Raw genomic sequence first — 14,264 nt, forward strand, 5'->3', positions numbered from 1 at the left:
TGAACAGACCAATCACAAGCACTGAAACTGAAACTGTGATTAAAAATCTTCCAACAAACAAAAGTCCAGGACCAGATGGCTTCACAGGTGAATTCTATCAAACATTTAGAGAAGAGCTAACACCCATCCTTCTCAAACTCTTACAAAAAATTGCAGAGGAAGGAACACTCCCAAACTCATTCTATGAGGCCACCATCACCCTGATACCAAAACCAGACAAAGACACTACAAAAAAAGAAAATTACAGACCAATATCACTGATGAATATAGATGCAAAAATCCTCAACAAAATACTAGCAAACAGAATCCAACAACACATTAAAAGGCTCATACACCACGATCAAGTGGGATTTATCCCAGGGATGCAAGGATTCTTCAATATACGCAAATCAATCAATGTGATACACCATATTAACAAATTGAAGAATAAAAACCATATGATCATCTCAATAGATGCAGAAAAAGCTTTTGACAAAATTCAACACCCATTTCTGATAAAAACTCTCCAGAAAGTGGGCATAGAGGGAACCTACCTCAACATAATAAAGGCCATATATGACAAACCCACAGCAAACATCATTCTCAATGGTGAAAAACTGAAAGCATTTCCTCTAAGATCAGGAACGAGACAAGGATGTCCACTCTCACCACTATTATTCAACATAGTTCTGGAAGTCCTAGCCACGGCAATAAGAGAAGAAAAAGAAATAAAAGGAATACAAATTGGAAAAGAGGAAGTAAAACTGTCACTGTTTGCAGATGACATGATACTATACATAGAGAATCCTAAAACTGCCACCAGAAAACTGCTAGAGCTAATTAATGAATATGGTAAAGTTGCAGGATACAAAATTAATGCACAGAAATCTCTTGCATTCCTATACACTAATGATGAAAAATCTGAAAGAGAAATTATGGAAGCACTCCCATTTACCATTGCAACAAAAAGAATAAAATACCTAGGAATAAACCTACCTAGGGAGACAAAAGACCTGTATGCAGAAAACTATAAGACACTGATGAAAGAAATTAAAGATGGTACCAACAGATGGAGAGATATACCATGTTCTTGGATTGGAAGAATCAACATTGTGAAAATGAGTATACTACCCAAAGCAATCTACAGATTCAATGCAATCCCTATCAAATTACCAATGGCATTTTTTACTGAGCTAGAACAAATCATCTTAAAATTTGTATGGAGACACAAAAGACCCCGAATAGCCAAAGCAGTCTTGAGGCAAAAAAATGGAGCTGGAGGAATCAGACTCCCTGACTTCAGACTATACTACAAAGCTACAGTAATCAAGACAATATGGTACTGGCAAAAAAACAGAAACATAGATCAATGGAACAAGATAGAAAGCCCAGAGATTAACCCACGCACCTATGGTCAACTAATCTATGACAAAGGAGGCTAAGATATACAATGGAGAAAAGACAGTCTCTTCAATAAGTGGTGCTGGGAAAACTGGACAGCTACATGTAAAAGAATGAAATTAGAATACTCCCTAACACCATACACAAAAATAAACTCAAAATGGATTAGAGACCTAAATATAAGACTGGACACTATAAAACTCTTAGAGGAAAACATAGGAAGAACACTCTTTGACATAAATCACAGCAAGATCTTTTATGATCCACCTCCTAGAGTAATGGAAATAAAAACAAAAATAAACAAGTGGGACCTAATGAAACTTCAAAGCTTTTCACAGCAAAGGAAACCATAAACAAGATGAAAAGACAACCCTCAGAATGGGAGAAAATATTTGCAAATGAATCAACGGACAAAGGATTAATCTCCAAAATATATAAACAGCTCATTCAGCTCAATATCAAAGAAACAAACACCCCAATCCAAAAATGGGCAGAAGACCTAAATAGACATTTCTCCAAAGAAGACATACAGACGGCCACGAAGCACATGAAAAGATGCTCAACATCACTAATTATTAGAGAAATGCAAATCAAAACTACAATGAGGTATCACCTCACTCCTCTTAGAATGGGCATCATCAGAAAATCTACAAACAACAAATGCTGGAGAGGGTGTGGAGAAAAGGGAACACGCTTGCACTGTTGGTGGGAATGTAAATTGATACAGCCACTATGGAGAACAATATGGAGGTTCCTTAAAAAACTAAAAATAGAATTACCATATGACCCAGCAATCCCACTACTGGGCATATACCCAGAGAAAACCGTAATTCAAAAAGACACATGCACCCGAATGTTCATTGCAGCACTATTTACAATAGCCAGGTCATGGAAGCAACCTAAATGCCCATCAACAGACGAATGGATAAAGAAGTTGTGGTACATATATACAATGGAATATTACTCAGCCATAAAAAGGAACGAAATTGAGTCATTTGTTGAGATGTGGATGGATCTAGAAACTGTCATACAGAGTGAAGTAAGTCAGAAAGAGAAAAACAAATATCATATATTAATGCATGTATGTGGAACCTAGAAAAATGGTACAGATGAGCCAGTTTGCAGGGCAGAAGTTGAGACACAGATGTAGAGAATGGACATATGGACACCAAGGGGGGAAAACTGCGGTGAGGTGGGGATAGTGGTGTGCTGAATTGGGCGATTGGGATTGACATGTATACACTGATGTGTATAAAATTGATGCCTAATAAGAACCTGCAGTATAAAAAAACAAACAAAACAAGTAATACTAAACTTTCTTTGGGTTATTTGTATGGAAATATGTTAATATAAATGTTTCAGACATTACATGAAATTTCTAAAAATCTTATATTTGTATTTGTATGGAAATATGTATGGAAATATGTTAATATAAATGTTTCAGACATTACATGAAATTTCTAAAAATCTTATATGTTCTGGTATAATGTTATAGGTAATAATCCTAGTTATTACTTTAAAATGTATATCTCAGAAATAACTAATTTTCTTGTCAACTGCATTATTATGAACTTTCACCAAATCTTTTACCGTGGTCATTTTTAAGTCTTTTGTCATTTACAGACAGTTCTGGGTGTACTCTGATGATTTTCCAAATATATTCCTATAAAAGGGTTTCATCTTCAAGAAATTCATGGAAAAGACTCTGACAAGTACAGGTTTCTGGTAACTGACTGTACTGCTGAACTGAATGAATAAGCATTTTCAGAACTCTAATGAAAAACTGATGAACTCATAAAAGTGCTAACAAAAGATCAAGATGAAAAAAAACAATTAATTACATGGGACTGAGCGAACTGATGAGGATGAGTATAATTTTTGTGACTTTCTGTCTGAATTAAAAAAAAAAAAAAATCCCACAAGGACTCAGAGGCAAAGAATATACAAATCAATTTTCACTGCAAAGTAAAGGAGCTGTTACAGTGGAGGATTACTGGACTGAATGTCAATATTATGACATAGTATGAGTGTGTTTCATGTTTGGTAATTGCAATCATTGTTGCTTTTGTTGTGGTCATCCATGTACAATGCTTGGTGTCAGTCTATTTATCTCTTGTAAAAATAAAATACAGTGTGTGTGTGTGAAAAAAAAAAAAAGAAAATAATTTTAGTTTACCTTCACAGAGGTAGTACGTATATTCATCATTGACTTAGAAAACATAATCCCTTTTAAGTGAGAATGGAATTTTTAATAGTGAAATTTCTGGCAGTAAACAGCTGCTCATTCTTTCTACCTCAATGGAGCATATTCCAGGAGGGGTAAGTACAAATATTATACCCTTAATTGCTTATCTGGTGAACAAAAACTTTGCAAATAAAGACTTTAAATAGTGCAAGTAATTTTTCTAGATTCAACCTATTTTCACTCTAGACATTCATTGTTTACAAGTAGTAATTGCTGTTAGCCACTATGAAAAATTCATATTAGGAAAAAACTAAGGATGTCTGAAAAGAGAGAGATGTACATAATACATATAATATGGTACAAATAAGAATGAGCAACAAAAATAGGAGAGACTAAAAACTTGCTGAGACCTATCTGTAATCAGTATTTTGTATTATATCTTGTGAAGTAGATATTATTCTGATTTTAGACTGGAAAAACACACCATTGAAAAGGCTAAATAATGGGTCTCTTTTTTTGGATTAAGAGAGTATAAATAAGTGTTTTAACTTTTCTAGTGTTATTTTGAAAATTAAGTGGACAATAAGAATAGTTTGTAAGCTATAAGACTTATGCAACTGTGATATAATATATTTTTTAATTTGATTCAGTTATTTCCTAAAAGGAGAATAGAATAGAGAATGAAATATCCAAATCTGGAGTACTCTACTGCATACCCCATGGTTTGGACAGCTCATGACTGAATGTACATTGATGTGGTTAAAAACACAAAACACAAGGTCAAATGGCTTGGGTCAGAACCCCAGGCCTGGTTACCACTTATATGTCCTATTGCCCATGTATGAGTTACTCTCTACCTCAGTTGTATAATGTTAAATGGTGATGGCAAAACCTCTCAGATCATTCCTCTGAGGAATTAATAAAATATAGAGGATTAATAAAATATATAGAGAGAATTTGGCATGTGGTAATTGCAAAACAAAGAACAGATCTTAATTATCTTAAGTGTATACCTGCATTGCTTAGTAAATTTTCTTGGCTCTAATTTCTGTGTGCATTTATAATATATACATATTCAATATAAAACAGTCATCTTTTGACTCATTAAGATATTAATGCTAAAAACTTTAAGGAAATATATAACTTAGGAATGACCATGGTGTGTGTGTGTGTGTGTATGTGTGTGTATGAGAGAAAGATCACTGTATAATAAATACATAGGCTTAATGATATTCAATAGAATAAAATTATAATGCAATGGATTTTTAATACCAGCTTTAGATTATAAAGTGACTTTTTCACAACTGAGGGAATGTTTCACAATAAATTACAATTGATGGTTCCTGCCACAACCAAACAGGTCACTGAAACACAAGAGAGGGAGAGACTCCTTCTAGAGGGCAGTGATTTTCCTATGTCTCTCCTGTGCCACATGTCACTTCTAGTCTTATTTTATATTTTCCTTTATACCTCCGTGACTATAAGTTCTCTGCAGCTTTGGTTTTTATCTGATTTGCCTTTGTATCTGCCACAGTTCTTAGCACATTGAGAATATCTATAAATATTCAAACAGTATTGAGAAATCCGAGCACTATTGACTTGTTCTTTTACTGTAGAGTTTCTTAAATAGAGAAAAGAGAAAGAGACCTTACCTCTCAATAAGCTCCTTTGAAAATAGGATATAAGAGTTAAGAATCAAGGAAACCTTTTGAAGCAAAACAGAATAGGAAATGTAAGGCTGTAACAGAAAGGAGAAGGTACATTTTCATAAAAAAATGGAATTTTTGGTATGGCAAAACACACAACTAGCAAAAAACATTAGAAGAGTGATCACTGGAAAATATTTAAATCTGATAAATTTGTATCTGTAATATACAAAATGGCTTAAATTGTACAGAAATGAAAGGCAGTGAAACAGGCAACAAAGCTAAAAGGGTGATTCATGGATTAGGAAAGGATTCAGATATTCAATAATTGTTTTAATAATTGAATAATTCAATTAATTACTCAATAATAATTAGTAAAATGCAAATCAAAGTAATTATGGGATAGCATTTTACCATAGAGATTGGTAAAATTTAAAAATGTTAACTCGGAGAGACCTTCAAGATGGCGGAAGATAAGACATGGAGATCACCTTCCCCCCAACAAATATATCAGAAATACATCTACATGTGGAAGAACTCTTACACAAACCTACTGAAGGCTGGCAGAATACCTCAGACTTCCAAAACGGCAAGAAACACCCCACGTACCTGGGTAGGGCAAAGGAAAAAAGAAAAAACAGAGACAAAAGAATAGGGACAGGACCTGCACCTCTGGGACGGAGCTGTGAAGGAGGAAAAGTTTCCAAACACCAGGTAACCCATTCATTGGTGGAGATGGGAGGTGCCGGGGGGAAGCTTTGCAGTCATGGAGGAGAGTGCAGCAACGAGAGTGCAGCAACATGGGTGCAGAGGGCAAAGCAGAGAGATTCCCGCACAGAGGATTGGTGCCTACCATCACTCACCAGCCCGAGAGTCTTGTCTGCTCACCTGCTGGCTGGGATGGGTTAGGGCTGGGACCTGAGGCTTTGGCATTTTGGGAGGTCAGATCCCAGGGAGAGGACTGTGGCTGGCTGTGTGAACACAGCCTGAAGGGGCATAGTGCACCACTGCTAGCTAGGAGGGAGGCCAAGAAAAAGCCTGGACCTGCCTAAGATGCAAGAACCATTGTTTCAGTGTGCGCAAAGAGAGGGGATTCAGAGCACCACCTAAAGGAACTCCAGAGATGGGCGCAAGCTGCAGGTATCAGCGTGGACCCCAGAGACGGGCATGAAACACTAAGGTTGCTGCTGCAACCACCAAGAAGCCTGTGTGGAAGCACAGGTCACTACCCACACCTCCTCTCCTGGGAGCCCGTGCAGCCCGCCACTGTCAGGGTCCCCTGATCCATGCACAACTTCCCCAGGAGAACACACAGCACACCTCAGGGTGTTGCACCATCACGCCGGCCTCTCCTGCTGCAGACTCACACTGCATTTCATACCCCTCCCTCCCCCTGGACTGAGTGAGCCAGAGCCCCCTAATCAGCTGCTACTTTAACCCCGTCCTGTCTGAGAGAAGAACAGAGGCCCTCAGGTGACTTACATGCAGAGGCGGGGCCAAATCCAAAGCTGAACAGCAGGAGCTGTGTGAACAAAGAAGAGAAAAGGAAATATCTACCAGCAGCCTCGGAGCAGTGGATTAAATCTTCACAATCAACTGGATGTACATCTGTGGAATACCTGATTAGACGATGAAGCATCCCAAAATTGAGTCTGTGAACTTTGGGAGCAATGATATATATACTGTTTTCCTTTATCTCTTTTTGTGAGTGTGTATGTGTATGCTTCTTTGTGTGATTTTGTCTGTATAGATAAGATGAGACATGGAGATAAGATAAGACAATTTCTTTTACCAATTGTCCTAGGGGTCTGTCTTTCCATTTTTTAAATTTTTTTATTTTTTTTATTTACTTATTTTTTTTTAGTATAGATTTTAGGGCTTGTTATCATTGGTGGATTTCTTTTTTGGTTTGGTTGCCCTCTTCTTTCTTTTTTATTTTCTTTTGTTAAATACTTTTTAATTTTTTTAATTTTAATAATTATTTTTATTTTAATAATTTTTATTTTATTTTATTTTTTCCTTTCTTTCTTTTTTTCTCCCTTTACTTCTGAGCTGTGTGGCTGACAGGGTCTTGGTGCTCAGATCGGGTGTCAGGCCTGTGATTCAGAGGTGGAAGAGCCGACTTCAGGACATTGGTTCAACAGAGACCACCCGGCTCAACATAATATCAAATGGCAAAAGCTCTCCCAGAGATCTCCATCTCAACGCTAAGACCCAGCTCCACTCAATGACCAGCAAGTAACAGTGTTGGACACCGAATGCCAAACAACTAGCAAGACAGGAACACAACACCACCCATTATCAGAGAGGTGGCCTAAAATCATAATAAGGTCACAGACACCCCAAAAAACATTGCCGGATGCAGTCCTAACCACCAGAAAGACAAGATCCTGCCTCATCTACCAGAACACAGGCACTAGTGTCCCCTCCACCAGAAAGCCTACACAACACATGGAACCAACCTTACCCACTGGGGGCAGACACCAAAAAAAAACAGGAACTATGAACATGCAGGCTGTGAAAAGGAGACCCCAAACACAGTAAGTTAAGCATAATGACAAGACAGAGAAATACACAGCAGATGAAGGAGCAAGGTAAAAACCCACCAGACCAAACAAATGAAGAGGAAATAGGCAGTCTACCTGAAAAAGAATTCAGAGTAATGATAGTAAAGTTGATCCAAAATCTTGGAAATAGAATGGAGAAAATACAAATAACATTTAACAAAGACCTAGAAGAACTAAAAGCAAACAAAACATAATGAACAACACAATAAATGAAATAAAAATTCTCTAAAAGGAATCAATAGCAGATAACTGAGGCAGAAGAACGGATAAGTGACCTAGAAGATAAAATAGTGGAAATAACTACCACAGAGCAGATTAATGAAAAAAGAATGAAAATAATTGAGGACAGTCTCAGAGACTTCTGGGAAACATTAAACACACCACCAATCAAATTATAGGGGGACCAGAAGATGAAGAGAAAAAGAAAGGGACTGAGAAAATATTTGAAGGGATTATAGTTGAAAACTTCACTAAAATGGGATGGGAAATAGATAATCAAGCCCAGGAAGTGCAGACAGTCCCATACAGGATATATCCAAGGAGAAACACTTCAAGACACATACTAATCAAGTTATCAAAAATTAAATACAAAGAAAAAACATTAAAAGCTGCAAGGGAAAAACAACAAATAACATAGAAGGGAATCCCCATAAGGTTAACGACTGATCTTTCAGCAGAAACTCTGTAAGCCAGAAGGGAGTGGCAGGTAATATTTAAAGTGATGAAAGGGAAAAACCTACAACCAAGATTACTCTACCCAGCAAGGATCACATTCAGATTTGACAGAGAAAATAAAACTTTACAGACAAGAAAAAGCTAAGAGAATTCAGCACCAGCAAACCAGCTTTACAACAAATGCTAAAGGGACTTCTCTAGGCAGGAAACACAAGAGAAGGAAAAGACGTAAAATAACAAACCCCCAAAAATTAAGAAAATGGTAAGAGGAACATACATATCTATAACAACCTTAAATGTAAATGGATTAAATTTTCCAGCCAAAAGCCATAGACTGGTTGAATGGACACAAAAACAAGACCCATATATATGCTGTCTATAAGAGACCACTTCAGACCTAGAGACACATACAGACTGAAAGGGAGAGAATATAAAAGATATTCCATGCAAATGGAAATCAGAAGAAAGCTGGAGTAGCAATTCTCATATCAGACAAAATAAACGTTAAAATAAAGACTATTACAAGAGAAAAAGAAGGACACTACATAATGATCAAGGGATCAACACAAGAAGATATAGCAATTATAAATATGTACGCACCCAATAGGAACACCTCAATACATAAGAAAAACGCTAACAGCCATAAAAGGGGAAAACAACAGTAACACAATCAGAGCAGGGGACTTTAACAATCCACTTTCACCAATGGACAGGTCATCAAAAATGAAAATAAAAAAGGAAACACAAGCTTTAAATGACACATTAGACAATATGGAGTTAATTGATATTTATAGGACATTCCATCCAAAAACTACAGAATACAACTTCTTCTCAAGTGCTCATGGAACATTCTCCAAGAAAGATTATATCTTGGGTCACAATTCAAGCCTTGGTATATTTAAGAAAATTGAAATGTTATCAAGTATCTTTTCTGACAACAACGCTATGAGACTAGATATCAATTACAGGAAAAAATCTGTAAAAAATACAAACACATGGAGGCTAAACAATACACTACTTAATAATCAAGAACTCACTGAAGAAATCAAAGGGGAAATAAAAAAAATACCTAGAAATATATGACAATGAAAACACAATGACCCAAAACCTATGGGATGTAGCAAAAGCAGTTCTAAGAAAGAAGTTTATAGCAATACAATCCTACCTCAAGAAACAAGAAACATCTCAAATAAACAACCTAACCTTACACCTAAAGCAATTAGAGAAAGAAGAACAAAATCCCCAAAGTTAGCAGAAGGAAAGAAATCATAAAGATGAGATCAGCAATAAATGAAAAGGAAATGAAGGAAGCAATAGCAAAGATCAATAAAACTAAAAGCTTGTTCTTTCAGAAGATACACAAAATTGATAAACCATTAGCCAGACTCACCAAGATAAAAAGGGAGAAGACTCAAATCAATACAATTAGAAAGGAAAAAGGAGAAGTAACAATTGACACTGCACAAATACAAAGGATCATGAGAGACTACTACAAGCAACAATATGCTAATAAAATGGACAACCTGAAAGAAATGGACAAATTCTTAGAAAAGCACCACCTTCTGAGATTTAACCAGGAAGAAATAGATAATATAAACAGACCAATCACAAGCACTGAAATTGAGACTGTGATTAAAAATCTTGCAACAAACAAAAGACCAGGACCAAATGGCTTCACAGGTAAATTCTATCAAACATTTAGAGAAGAGCTAACACCTATCCTTCTCAAACTCTTCCAAAATATAGCAGAGGGAGGAACACTCCCAAACTCATTCTACGATATCACAGTCAACCTGATACCAAAACCAGACAAAGATGTCACAAAGAAAGAAAACTACAAGCCAATATCACTGATGAACATAGATGCACAAATCCTCAACAAAATACTAGCAAACAGAATTCAACAGCACATTAAAAGGATCATAAACCATGATCAACTGGGATTTATCTCAGGAATGCAAGGATTCTTCAATATAAGCAAATCAAACATTGTGATACACCATATTAACAAATTGAATGATAAAAACCATATGATCATCTCAATAGATGCAGAAATATCTTTTGACAAAATTCAACACCGATTTAAGATAAAAACCCTCCAGAAAGTAGGCATAGAGGGAACTTAACTCAACATAATAAAGGTCATATGTGACAAACCCAGAGCCACCATTGTTCTAAATTGTGAAAATGTGAAAACTTTTCCACTAAGATCAGGAACAGGACAAGGTTGCCCACTCTCACCACTATTATTCAACATAGTTTTGGAAATGTTAGCCAGAGCAATCAGAGAAGAAAAAGAAATAAAAGGAATCCAAATTGGGAAAGAAGAAGCAAAGCTGTCACTGTTTGCAGATGACATGATACTATACATAGAGAATCCTAAAGATGCTACCAGAAAACTCCTAGAGCTAATCAATGAATTTGGTAACGTAGCAGGATACAAAATTAATGCGCAGAAATCTCTTATATTCCTATACACTAATGATGAAAAATCTGAAAGACAAATTAAGGAAACACTTCCATTTACCACTACAACAAAAAGAATAAAATACTTAGGAATAAACCTACCTAAAGAGACAAAAGACCTGTATGCAGAAAACTATAAGACACTGCTGAAAGAAATCAAAGGTACAAACAGATGGAGAGATATACCATGTTCTTGGATTGGAAGAATCAACATTGTGAAAATGACTCTACTACCCAAAGCAATCTACAGATTCAATGCAAACCCTATCAAGCTACCAATGGCATTTTTCATAGAACTAGAAAAAATTTTTTCACCATTTGTATGGAAGCAGAAAAGACCCTGAATAGACAAAGCAATCTTGTGAATGAAAAACAGAGCTAGAAGAATCAGGCTCCCTGACTTCAGACTATACTACAAAGCTACAGAAATCAAGAGAGTATGGTACTGGCACAAAAACAGAAATATAGATCAATGGAACAGGATAGAAAGCCCAGAGATAAACCAACACATATATGGTCACCTTATGTTTGATAAAGGAGGCAAGAGTATACATTGGAGAAATGACAGTCTCTTCAATAAGTGGTGCTGGGATAACTGGACAGCTACATGTAAAAGAATGAAGTTAGAACACGTCCTAACACCATACACAAAAATAAACTCAGAATGGATTAAAGACCGAAATGTAAGACCAGACACTATAAAACTCTTACAGGAAAACATAGGCAGAACACTCTATGGCATAAATCACAGCAAGATCCTTCTTGACCCACCTCCTAGAGAAATGGAAATAAAACAAAAATAAACAAATGGGATCTAATGAAACTTAAAAGCTTTTGCACAGCAAAGGAAAACATAAACAAGACTAAAAGGCAACCCTCAGAATCGGAGAAAATATTTGCAAATGAAGCAACTGACAAAGGATTAATCTCCAAAATTTGCAAGCAACTCATGCAGCTCAATATCAAAAAAACAAACAACCCAATCCACAAATGGGCAGAAGACCTAAATAGACATTTCTCCAAAGAAGATATACAGATTGCCAAAAAACACATGAAAGGATGCTCAACATCATTATCATTAGAGAAATGCAAATGAAAACTACAATGTGATATCATCTCACACAGGTCAGAATGGCCATCATCAAAAAATCTACAAAGAATAAATGCTGGAGAGGGTGTGGAGAAAAGGGAACCCTCTTGCACTGTTGGTGGGAATGTAAATTGATACAGCCACTGTGGAGAACAGTATGGAGGTTCCTTAAAAAACTACAAATAGAACTACCATACGACCCAGCAATCCCACTACTGGGCATATACCCTGAGAAAACAATAATTCAAAAAGAGTCATGTACCACCATGTGCATTGCAGCTCTATTTACAATGGCCAGGAAATGGAAGTAACCTAAGTGTCCATTGACAGATGAATGGATTAAGAAGATGTGGCTCATATATACTATGGAATATTACTCAGCCATAAAAAGAAACGAAATTGCGTTCTTTGTAATGAGGTGGATGGACCTAGAGTCTGTCTTACAGAGTGAAGTAAGTCAGAAAGAGGAAAACAAATACCGTATGCTAACACATATATATAGAATCTAAAAAAAAAAAAAAAATGGTCATGAAGTACCTAGGGGCAAGACCAGAATAAAGATGCAGACCTACTAGAGAATGGACTTGAGGACATGGGGAGGGGGACGGGTAACCTGGGACAAAGAGAGAGAGTGGTAGTGTATATATGCACGTATTCACACTACCAAATATAAAATAGATAGTGGGAAGCAGTTGCATAGCACAGGGAGGTCAGCTCGGTGCTTTGTGACCAGCTAGAAGGATGGGATAGGGAGTTTGGGAGGGAGGGAGACACAAGAGGGAAGAGATATGGGGACATATGTATATGTATAACTGATTCACTTTTTTACAAACGAGAAACTAACAAACCACTGTAAAGCAATTATACCCCAATAAAAATGTTAAAAACAAAACAAAACAAATCAAAAAAACTACAATGAGATATCACCTCACACCAGTTAGAATGGCCATCATCAAAACATCTACAAATAATAAATGCCTAAGAAGGTGTGGAGAAAAGGGAACACTCTTGCACTGTTCATGGGACTGTAAATTGATACAGCCACTATGGAGAACAGTATGGAGCTTCTTTCAAAAACTAAAAATAGAACTACCATACGACACAGCTCTCACTACTGTGCATATACCCTGAGCAAACCATAGTTCAAAAATTGTCATGTTCCACAATGTTCATTGCAGCTCTATTTACAATACCAAGGACATGGAAGCAACCTAAGTGTCCATCGACAGATGAATGGATAAAGAATATGTGGCACATATATACAATGGAATATTACTCAGACATAAAATTAAACGAGATTGAGTTATTTGTAGTGAGGTAGATGGACTTAGAATCTGTCCTACGGGGTGAAATAAGTCAGAAAGAAAAAAGCAATTACTGTATGTTCACACATATATATGGAATCTAAAAAAAAAAAAAAAAAAAGGTTCTGAAGAACCTAGGGGCAGGACAGGAATAAAGACGCAGACATAGAGAATGGACTTGAGGACACAGGGAGATGGAAATGTAAGCTCGTATGAAGTGAGTGAGTGGCATGGACTTATATATACTACAAATTGTAAAACAGATAGCTAGTGGGAAGCCGCTGCATAGCACAGGGAGGTCAGCTTAGTGCTTTTTTACCACCTAGAGCGGTGGGAAAGGGAGGGTGGGAGGGAGACACAAGAGGGAGGAGATATGGGGATATATGTATATGTGTAGCTGATTCACTTTGTTATAAAGCAGAAACTAACACACCATTGTAAAGCAATTATACTCCAATAAAGATTTTAAAATAAAAAATAAAAATGTTAACTCCCATTACTAACAGAATATAGGGAAAATTATGCTTCATATATTGCCTATGAAAATACGATTCATTGCAGCTTTGGGGAAAAGAAATCTAGTAATATCTACTAAAGTTAAAAATACACATAACTTTCAATCCAGTAATATCATTCTTGGAATCTAGCTCATAAAATTAAAATGGCATAAATACAGGAATAAGGAAGTGTATCACAGTAAGGTTTTAGGGGCCAAACAAACAGAACAAAAATCTTAGGAATAAACTGAAAGCTACCAAAAGTGGAATGGTTTAATAAATTAGGATATCTTCATACCATAGATGGTTTATAACTATACCAGTTGGCTGGAAATATGTCCATAATATATTTAAAATGACAAAAGCAAGATGGAGATAAGTGTATGTAATATGGAACAATTTACATAGAATAATGCAAAAAAGAAATCTATCTATTTATAAATTTGTATATATA

General features: G+C 36.2%; 1 long non-coding RNA gene across 1 annotated transcript in view; it reads left to right on the forward strand.

Annotated features, from left to right (window-relative positions):
• LOC309647096 overlaps positions 1-13,798 on the forward strand; it is a 542,704-nt gene extending 528,906 nt beyond the window's left edge. Inside the window, exon 2 of the long non-coding RNA XR_014255791.1 lies at positions 13,685-13,798. This is a non-coding gene — a long non-coding RNA (uncharacterized lncRNA). The remainder of the gene's footprint in view (positions 1-13,684) is intronic.
• The last annotated feature ends 466 nt before the right edge of the window (positions 13,799-14,264 follow it).

The sequence above is a fragment of the Balaenoptera physalus genome, assembly GCF_965194825.1.
Source record: "Balaenoptera physalus genome assembly, chromosome: 17".
Classification (NCBI taxonomy): Eukaryota; Metazoa; Chordata; class Mammalia; order Artiodactyla; family Balaenopteridae; genus Balaenoptera; species Balaenoptera physalus.